The 8,559-nt window shown below is 36.5% G+C and overlaps 1 long non-coding RNA gene across 1 annotated transcript; it reads right to left on the bottom strand.

Moving 5' to 3' along the window:
* Positions 1–4,872: 4,872 nt before the first annotated feature.
* LOC140953103 (uncharacterized) lies at positions 4,873–8,095 on the bottom strand. Its single transcript, XR_012167439.1, has 3 exons — positions 7,525–8,095; positions 6,328–6,428; positions 4,873–5,656 (listed from the first exon to the last, which is right to left on the bottom strand). It is a non-coding gene; the product is annotated as an uncharacterized lncRNA (long non-coding RNA).
* Positions 8,096–8,559: the final 464 nt, after the last annotated feature.

Raw genomic sequence — 8,559 nt, 5'->3', positions numbered from 1 at the left:
TATGCTGTTTCAAAGTTCTAAAATATCGCCAAACATTATTTCTTGGCCCATGTACTAGAGATTAATAAAGATATTTCCACGCAACGTTATAGGGTAACCCCTTAGAAAAATCCGAGACCATGGGTTAACCCCTTTGGAAAAATATCAATTTTTTGACTTTTTGAACTTCTTGTTTTTATAGCCTAGAACTGCGTTTTTTTGATCTAGAATATCGTAAAAGACATTTTCCTGGCCTATATTGCCTAAAAAAAAAAAAGTTGGAAAAATGGCAATTTTTGGACCAAAACCATCGGTTAACCCCTTTGGAAAAATGTCAATTTTTCGACTTTATGAACTTCTTGTTTTTATAGCCTAGAAAGGCGTTTTTTTGATCTAGAATATCGTAAAAGACATTTTGCTGGCCTATATTGCCTAAAAAAAAAAAAAGTTGGAAAAATGGCCGTTTTTGGACCAAAACCATGGGTTAACCCCTTTGGAAAAATGTCAATTTTTCGGCTTTTTGAACTTATTGTTTTTATTGCCCATAAAGGCGTTCTTTCGTTCTATAATATCTTAAAAAACATATTCCTGGCCTATATTGCCTGAAAAAAAAACCTTGGAAAAATGGCCATTTTTGGACCAAAACAATGGGTTAACCCCTTTGGAAAAATGTCAATTTTTCCACTTTTTGAACTTATTGTTTTTATTGCCCATAAAGGCGTTCTTTCGTTCTATAATATCCTAAAAAACATATTCCTGGCCTATATTGCCTAAAAAAAACGTTGGAAAAATGGCCATTTTTGGACCAAAACCATGGGTTAACCCCTTTGGAAAAATGTCAATTTTTCGACTTTTTGAACTTCTTGTTTTTATAGCCTAGAACTGCGTTTTTTCGATCTAGAATATCGTAAAAGACATTTTCCTGGCCTATATTGCCTATAAAAAAAAAGTTGGAAAAATGGCCATTTTTGGACCAAAACCATGGGTTAACCCCTTTGGAAAACTGTCAATGTTTGAACTTTTTAAACTTCTCTTTTTTATAGCCTATAAACGCGTTTTTTCGTTCAAGAATATCGTAAAAGACATTTTCCTGCCCTTTATTGCCTAAAAAAAAAAGTTGGAAAAATGGCCAATTTTGGACCAAAACCATGGGTTAAACCCTTTAGGAAAAGGTCAATTTTTCGACTTTAATTTCTTTTTTTTATATTCTAGAAAGGCGTTTTTTCGTTCTAGAATATCGTAAAAGACATTTTCCTGGCCTATATTGCCCCCCGCTAAAAAAGTTGGAAAAATGGCCATTTTTGGTCCAAAACCATGGGTAAACGCCTTTTGAAAAATCTCAATTTTTCGACTTTTTGATCTTTTTGTTTTTATATCCTAGAAAGGCGTTTTTTCGTTTTAGAATATCGTAAAACACGTTTTCCTGGCTTTTATTTAAAAAAAAACCATGGAAAAATGGCCATTTTTGGACCAAAACCACTGGTTAACCGCTTTGGAAAAATCTCAGTTTTTTCGACTTTTTTTTATTGTGTAGAAAAGGGTTTTTTTTTGTTCTAGAATATCGTAACACACATTTTTCTGGCCTATATTGCTTAAAAAGAAAAGATCGAAAAAAGTCCAGTTTTTGGACCAAAACCATGGGTTAACTCCTTTGGAAAAATCTTCATTTTGCGTCGTTTTGAAAATCTTGTTTTAATAGTTGAGAAAGGCTTTTTTCGTTCTAGAATATTGTAAAACACATTTTTCTCGCCAATATTACATAAAAAAAAGAGGGATGCCTATATTAAAAAGATGGAAAAATTGCCAATTTTTAACCAAAATCATGGAAAAATCCCAAATTTTCGACTTTTTTTACTTGCTGTTTGTATAGTGTGGAAAGGGTTTTTTTCTTTCTAGAATATTCTCAAACACATTTTCTTGGCCTATTTCGCCTATGATAAAATCTCAACGTTGAAAAATTGCCAATTTTTAACCAAAACCGTGGATTAACCCCTCTGGAAAAATCCCAAATTTTCCACTTTTTCAACTTGCTATTTTTATAGTGTGGAAAGGCTTTTTTTCTTTGTAGAATATCCCTAAACACATTTTTCCAGGCCTATTTTGCCTATAATATAAAGATAAAAACATTGCCAGTTTTTTAACCAAAACCATGGACTATTTTGGAAAAATCCCAAATTTTCGACTTTTTTAACTTGTTGTTTTGATAGTCTCGAAAGGCTTTTTTTCTTTCTAGAATACATTCAAACACATTTTGATTAGCTATTTTTCCTATATAAAAAATATGGAAAAATTGCCAATTTTTTACCAAAGCCATTGAACAACCCCTTTGGAAAAATCCGATTTTTTCGACTTGTTGTTTTTATAGTCTGTAAAGGGCTGTAAGGGTGTAAGGGCTGGAAGGGTTGTAACGGCTGTAAGGGTGTAATCATGGGTTAAACCCTTTGAAAAATAATAAAAAATGCGACTATCTGAAGTCTAAGGCTAGAAGGTCATTTTTGCCCAGAAACAGATACTTGAAAAAATTCCGTTTTTTGACGATAATCATGGGTTAACCCCTTTGGAAAATACGCAAAAGTGCGACTATCTGAAGTGCAAATTTTTAAAGGCCAGAAACGATTCTTTTCTGTCGAAATGATCCCCAAACAATATTTTTAAGATGATTTTTGCCCAAACGCCGAAAATGCAAAAAGTGCTGTTGTTTGACCAAAATCATGGGTTAACCCCTTTGGAAATATGCCAAAATGCGACTATCTAAAGTGCATATTTTCATAGGCTAGAAACGATTCTTTTCTATCTTAAAGATCCCAAACATTATTTCAAGATCATGTTTACCTAAAAACAGGAAATGAAAAAAGTTTTACTTTTTGACCTTGGAAAATATACAGAAATGCGACTTTCGGAAGTGCATATTTTTTTAGGCCAGAAACGACTCTTACCTTCCGAAAAGATTTCTAAATATTATTTAAAGATTTTTTTTGCCCAATAAGAGAACATGAAAAACATTCCATTTCTTGACCAAATCACGGGTTAACTTCTTTGGAAAATATGCAAAAATGCGACTTTCTGAAATGCATATTTCTATAGGCTAGAAAAGATTCTTTTCTACCGAAAAGATCCCCAAACATTATTTCAAGATCATTTTTGCCCGAAAACAAGAAATGAAAAGTTTTATTTTTTGACCAAAATTATGGGTTAACCCCTTTGGAAAATATTGAAAAATGCGACTATCTGAAGTACATATTTTATGGGCTAGAAACGATTCTTTTCTATCTAAAAGATCTTCAACCATTATTTTCAAGATCATTTTTGCCCAAAAACAGAAGATGAAAAAAATGCTGGTTTAATCGCTTTGGAAAATATGTAAATTTGCGACTATCTGAAGTGTATATTTTTTAAAGGGTAGAAACGGTTTTTTTTCTATCGAAACCTTTAGAGTATTATTTCTAGGCAGTTTTTCTCAAACACATAAAATGAAAAAGATTCAATTTTTTCTACCAAAATTTTGCGACTATCTGAAATGCATATTTTTATAGGCGAGAAAACGATTCTTTTCGGTCTAAAACGTCTTCAAATATTATTTCTTAGAATTTAAAATTCTTGCTTACTTAGCGAATACTGTTTTCCCCTATGGCTTTATAGCCCGTCTTTAGAAACCTTTCGCTGGTCGCCACTATGATGCGTTTATATTTTGTGCAAGCAATTTTCTTCAAATGCTCCGACGGACGTTTGCACTATCAGAAATATTTTCCGTCTAATATGTCCGAAACTCTTTAATCTCCTGTTCGTCAACATATCTTGGGTGCCTACAGAGGTTGCACAAATCCATCCAGACCAAGAACTTTTAAAGAGAAACTTGAGCAAAAGTTCAAGAATCTGTTCAATTTGAGGTGGTAGAATATTTGTATGTTGTGTAGGTGTTATCATGACCACACAAGATGTGCCATATTTTACTTAAAAAGGACTGCGCTGTTTGTCGAATGCTTGTTTAAGGAGCATGAGACGTCCTTATGTTAACTTACGGTTGTGTTCAGTTCAGTTTCAGCCGTTGAACGTCGGTTGATAGACGTAGGCCTTCCCCACTGACCTCTACTGAACTACTTTTTGCGCGACACGGTTACAGGTTTTGGAAACCATGCATAGTTCCCTTTATCTCGTCCTTGGTCTTCCTCGGTTCCTTGTATGTCCCCGGCGCGTCCTGAACGTAATGCTGATTGTCCAACGGTTGTCCGTTCTTCTCGCCAAATAACCAGCCCAGTTCCATTTGAGTTTGCTTATTATTTCCATGATATCTGTTACTTTGGTTTCTTCTCGGATCCAATGAGCTGTTTTACGATCTCGCCATGATTCTCACATGCGCTCTCTGCATAGTTCTGAGTTTCAAGATTTGTTGTTTCGTAAGATTCCAGGTCACATATCCGTAGGTGACTGTTAGTAAGATGCACTGATCGTAAACCTAGCGTTTGAGAACGATTGCAATGTCTTTGAAGATAGCACTCGCTCGAGTATGCGTATGTGTGAAGTAAACAACAAATATACACCAATGAAAATAGCCCGGGAAAACATCCGACATTTGGCGACGCTATCACTGGTTTCCCCGCCAAATGACGTCTGAGAAACGAGCACAGAAAGTCCATACTGATGACGCGTAACTACCCAGATCTGGGTAGTGCTTCTCATTGGCTGAATCAAATTTCCCACGTGGCACGACCAATCAGAAGCACTACCCAGATCTGGGTAGTGACGCGTCATCAGTATGAAATTTCTGCGCCCATTTTTCAGAGGTCATTTGACAGGGAAACCAGTGGTAGCGTCGCCAAATGTCGGTTGTTTTCTCTGACTATAATGAAGGAAAACATTTTTAATTTCAATTTTCGAACTAATGTACAAAGTTCCAACTGTTAAATAATGGTTAGTGTCTAAGCATATACGTTTATTTTTGGTCGGCTTGGCAAGGAGCATCCCTGTTATACGATGTAGCCAACTAGTGTACGTGTAATCTGCGAATAATTCAAGTTTTCTCAGTCTTTCCCAAAGCACTGCTATTACTCATGTAACCAACCAAGCTCACAGGCTAATAGCCAACGGTATATTATACAGTTCACATCCCTGGCTGGAGGTGTACATTCTAAAGTCAATCTTAATTTATGTCGCCAAAACTTATAACCTATTCTGGGTCAACTGACCTTAGAGTACATTGAAAGATATTGCTAAAAAACGAAGCAAGACTGAAATCTGGCAGAGTTGAGCTACCGCTTACAACTGAAATAAAAGCGGTCAGACGGAGGCCAGAAAAAACCTGCCCCATTGCAAAAAACCCCGAGGGAAAAAAATGCGGGCAGGAAATCTGGGTAGGAACCAAGGCTCAAGCTCCATAGTCCTTCCTACGGGACTTTTACTTAGTAAAAGAAACGGCCGCCTAAAACGAAGGTTAGTTTTAAAGCATCCTATTTTCATCGAAATGTTTCCTGTAAAAGTGACTTAATCTTGATCTCATCTGCTGATATGGTTTTGAAGAGGACATAAATTCCTGCAGCATTTAACCAATCCTTCTGTTCCACATTCAGTGCCTTGTTCTTACAATCCAATTTTATTTCACAGAACAACAATTCTGATAAGTTCCGCTTCTCTGTTAGATGCGACACTATATTGGGGCTCAAGGTTCTCTTTCCTTGTTTAGCTGTTAATTATGAGAAATAAAATTAAAATTGTCCATTAATTATCGGATGTTAAGAATGTAAATGCCGTATATGAGTATTCAGTATTAACCACATCTGTTGGTAGTTGGATAGGTTATGTGGTAAACGTTATGTTAAAATGAATTATCAACAACAATACAATACGATTATCTCGGGCTAATTTGGACCCAAGGATTGAAATACGTCCCTGCGTGGGCTGGAATAGGCTTTTTAAAGGGCTCTTTTTTGGCTGAAATTGAGTTCAAATGGCTCCATGAAAGGCTGAATCAGACTTTAGTCTGCAGGGCCGCTAAATTGAAACTTTGGTGTAATCTTTTCACCCCCTTCAACAGAATGTATCAAGCAACCCTCTCCAATTCTTGGTTTGCAACCACGTGACAAGGCGGCCAAGTTGAGGGTCCATAAAATAGAATTTTTCTTGAAGAATTTACATGAAAACAGAGTTAAGTTACCAGAGGAGAGAAATGCTTTTGTTCTTGACCTCCAATATGGCCGCCGTGACCTCACGTGCAAACCAGCAATGGCCTTTCTTCTCCTTGGTATTTCTCCTTCAACAGTGACTGGAAAAAAGCCTCTCCCGGGCCTTTTGATAGACATTTTACTGAGTAAGGTTTTTCCGTTATTTTTCTTGGCGAAAGACTTGTAAACTTACTTCGATTCAGTGTGGCCAATGTTTTATCCTTGATGTCCTTGTCCAGTTTACTAATCTTCCTCTTCCACTTTCTTACTCTTGTCGTTTTGCTTTGGCAGATCCTCATAAAACAAGGAAGCATTATAAATTAGCTTTTAAAACTCTGTAAACTGCCCCCTTAGTCTCAGATCTAAAATAGAAATTGGACACTAACCACTACAATTGATTTGATTAGCTGTATTGGCAATAAAAAGAAGAATTCTAAGGTAAGAATAACAGTTTTATGGGTTCTGGCTGATATCGCATAATTCTTCCACAAGTTCAGTGCAAGGGAAAATTGTTTAGGCTGTTTACGGACGCTCCTCTTCCGCATTTTTTCCTAAGAGGGGGCTGTAAAGTGATGGCAATCTTATTGCTGAGATCACCCAATTGCCTACGCACTGCGTTAGCGGCTATCTGATCTTTGAATGGAAGAACTATGCTGATCGTGGGCACCCTGATCGTGTTGCCATCGTCGGTTTTCTTTTCTGGCTTAGTTGCAATATTCTGAATAAACATATTAACGGTAGAATTTATGAGCTTATTTTTGTGAGCAAAAAATTGGAGCAAGTTCTTAAGCCTAAAGAAATTAAGCCGAGTTTTGTAAGTCAGCAATGCGTTGTTTGTAAATTTGCACGTGATCTGTGTGATGCAGATTATGTTGGCTACACAGCCCGACACCTTCATCAAAGCATTGCCGAACACAAGTATTCAGCTATCGGTAAACATTTATTAGAAGCGCACAGTGACTGCAAAAATCTTCTCAATGAGGGCCAATTTTGCGTTCTCAAGAAATGCCACGAGAAATTTGACTGCCTCGTTTACGAAATGCTATTCATCAAAGAACTGAGGCCTAGCCTCAACACTCAGAGTGACTCCATCAGTTCTAACCTCTTTGTTTGACTTGTAACATATTTTTATATGCTACTTTCCTTTTTATGAACTACTGTTTTTCTTGTATTTATAGAACATTGATATTGCGTCTCTTTTTACTTGATAATGACATCCGGTAACGTCGAAAAGTCGTATATTTTTTACCTTTTTTAGAATTTATTAAATGTTTTTAAGAAAAGTTTTTTCGCAATTTTTTTAAGCTAAATGTTTTAAAAAGTCGCTTCTTCAAAATGACTAGATATTAAAAAGGAAAACTAAAAGAAATTCATAACGTGATATACTCACCAGCCAAACTTGAAGCAAAAGCAGCAGTGTGTGGTCAGTCAGGGTCCAGGATTCTAACCTTTACCCAATAATTTTAAGCCAGAATTATGCACATCTTTGCTTTGACCCTGAAAGACTGAATAAAAGTCAAAGCCTACAAAGTCCAGTGTTGTGGACGATCTAAAACAAAAATACTAGAGATAAAAAGGAAAACGTTAGAAATCTAGGAAAGCGGAAAAAAAAGAATCAAGATTAATAAAGTATACTTGGCGATCCCAAAGCGTGCTACCCTCACCTGTAGAGATGGAAGAAAGTAAGAAGTTAGCATAAGTTTCCAATATTGGTATCCCTACGTTTCTCTGTTCCCTGATTTATTGTGTTATCGGTTTGAGTGTCAGCGGTTTACCCAAAATACGTTTCAACGCCTATACATTCCGTCGAATTTCCACAAAAATCAGTTCTCAAACAAACCAGGATTCCCGTTGTCCGCGTTGATAATTTGAGATTGTAATAGTGTGGACCGCCCTATCTTTAAAAAAGAAAGCGGAAGAAATAATCATGATCAATAGAGTTTGCTTGGCAATACCAAAGCGTGCTACCATCGCCTGTAGAGAAACTAAGAAGTTAGCATAAGTTTCCAATTTGAAAAGTACCCGAGTTAGATTGGTATCCCTACGTTTCTCCGTTCCCTGTTTTTTTGTGTAATATCGGTTGTGAGTGTCAGCGGTTTACGCAAGATACGTCTCAACGCCTATACACCCCGTCGATTTTACACAAAAAATCAGTTCCCAAACAAACCAGGATTCCCGTTGCCCGCGTTAATAATTTTAGATTGGTATCCCTACGTTTCTCTGTTCCCTGATTTTTTGTGTAATATCGGTTGTGAGTGTCAGCGGTTTACGCAAGATACGTCTCAACGCCTATACACCCCGCCGATTTTACACAAAAAATCAGTTCCCAAACAAACCAGGATTCCCGTTGCCCGCGTTAATAATTGTAGATTGGTATCCCTACGTTTCTCTGTTCCCTGATTTTTTGTGTAATATCGGTTGTGAG

Source organism: Porites lutea, chromosome 11, assembly GCF_958299795.1.
Source record: "Porites lutea chromosome 11, jaPorLute2.1, whole genome shotgun sequence".
Lineage (NCBI taxonomy): Eukaryota > Metazoa > Cnidaria > Anthozoa > Scleractinia > Poritidae > Porites > Porites lutea.
Note: the sequence above shows the minus strand (reverse complement) of the source record. Positions and strands in the feature narration are given on the sequence as shown.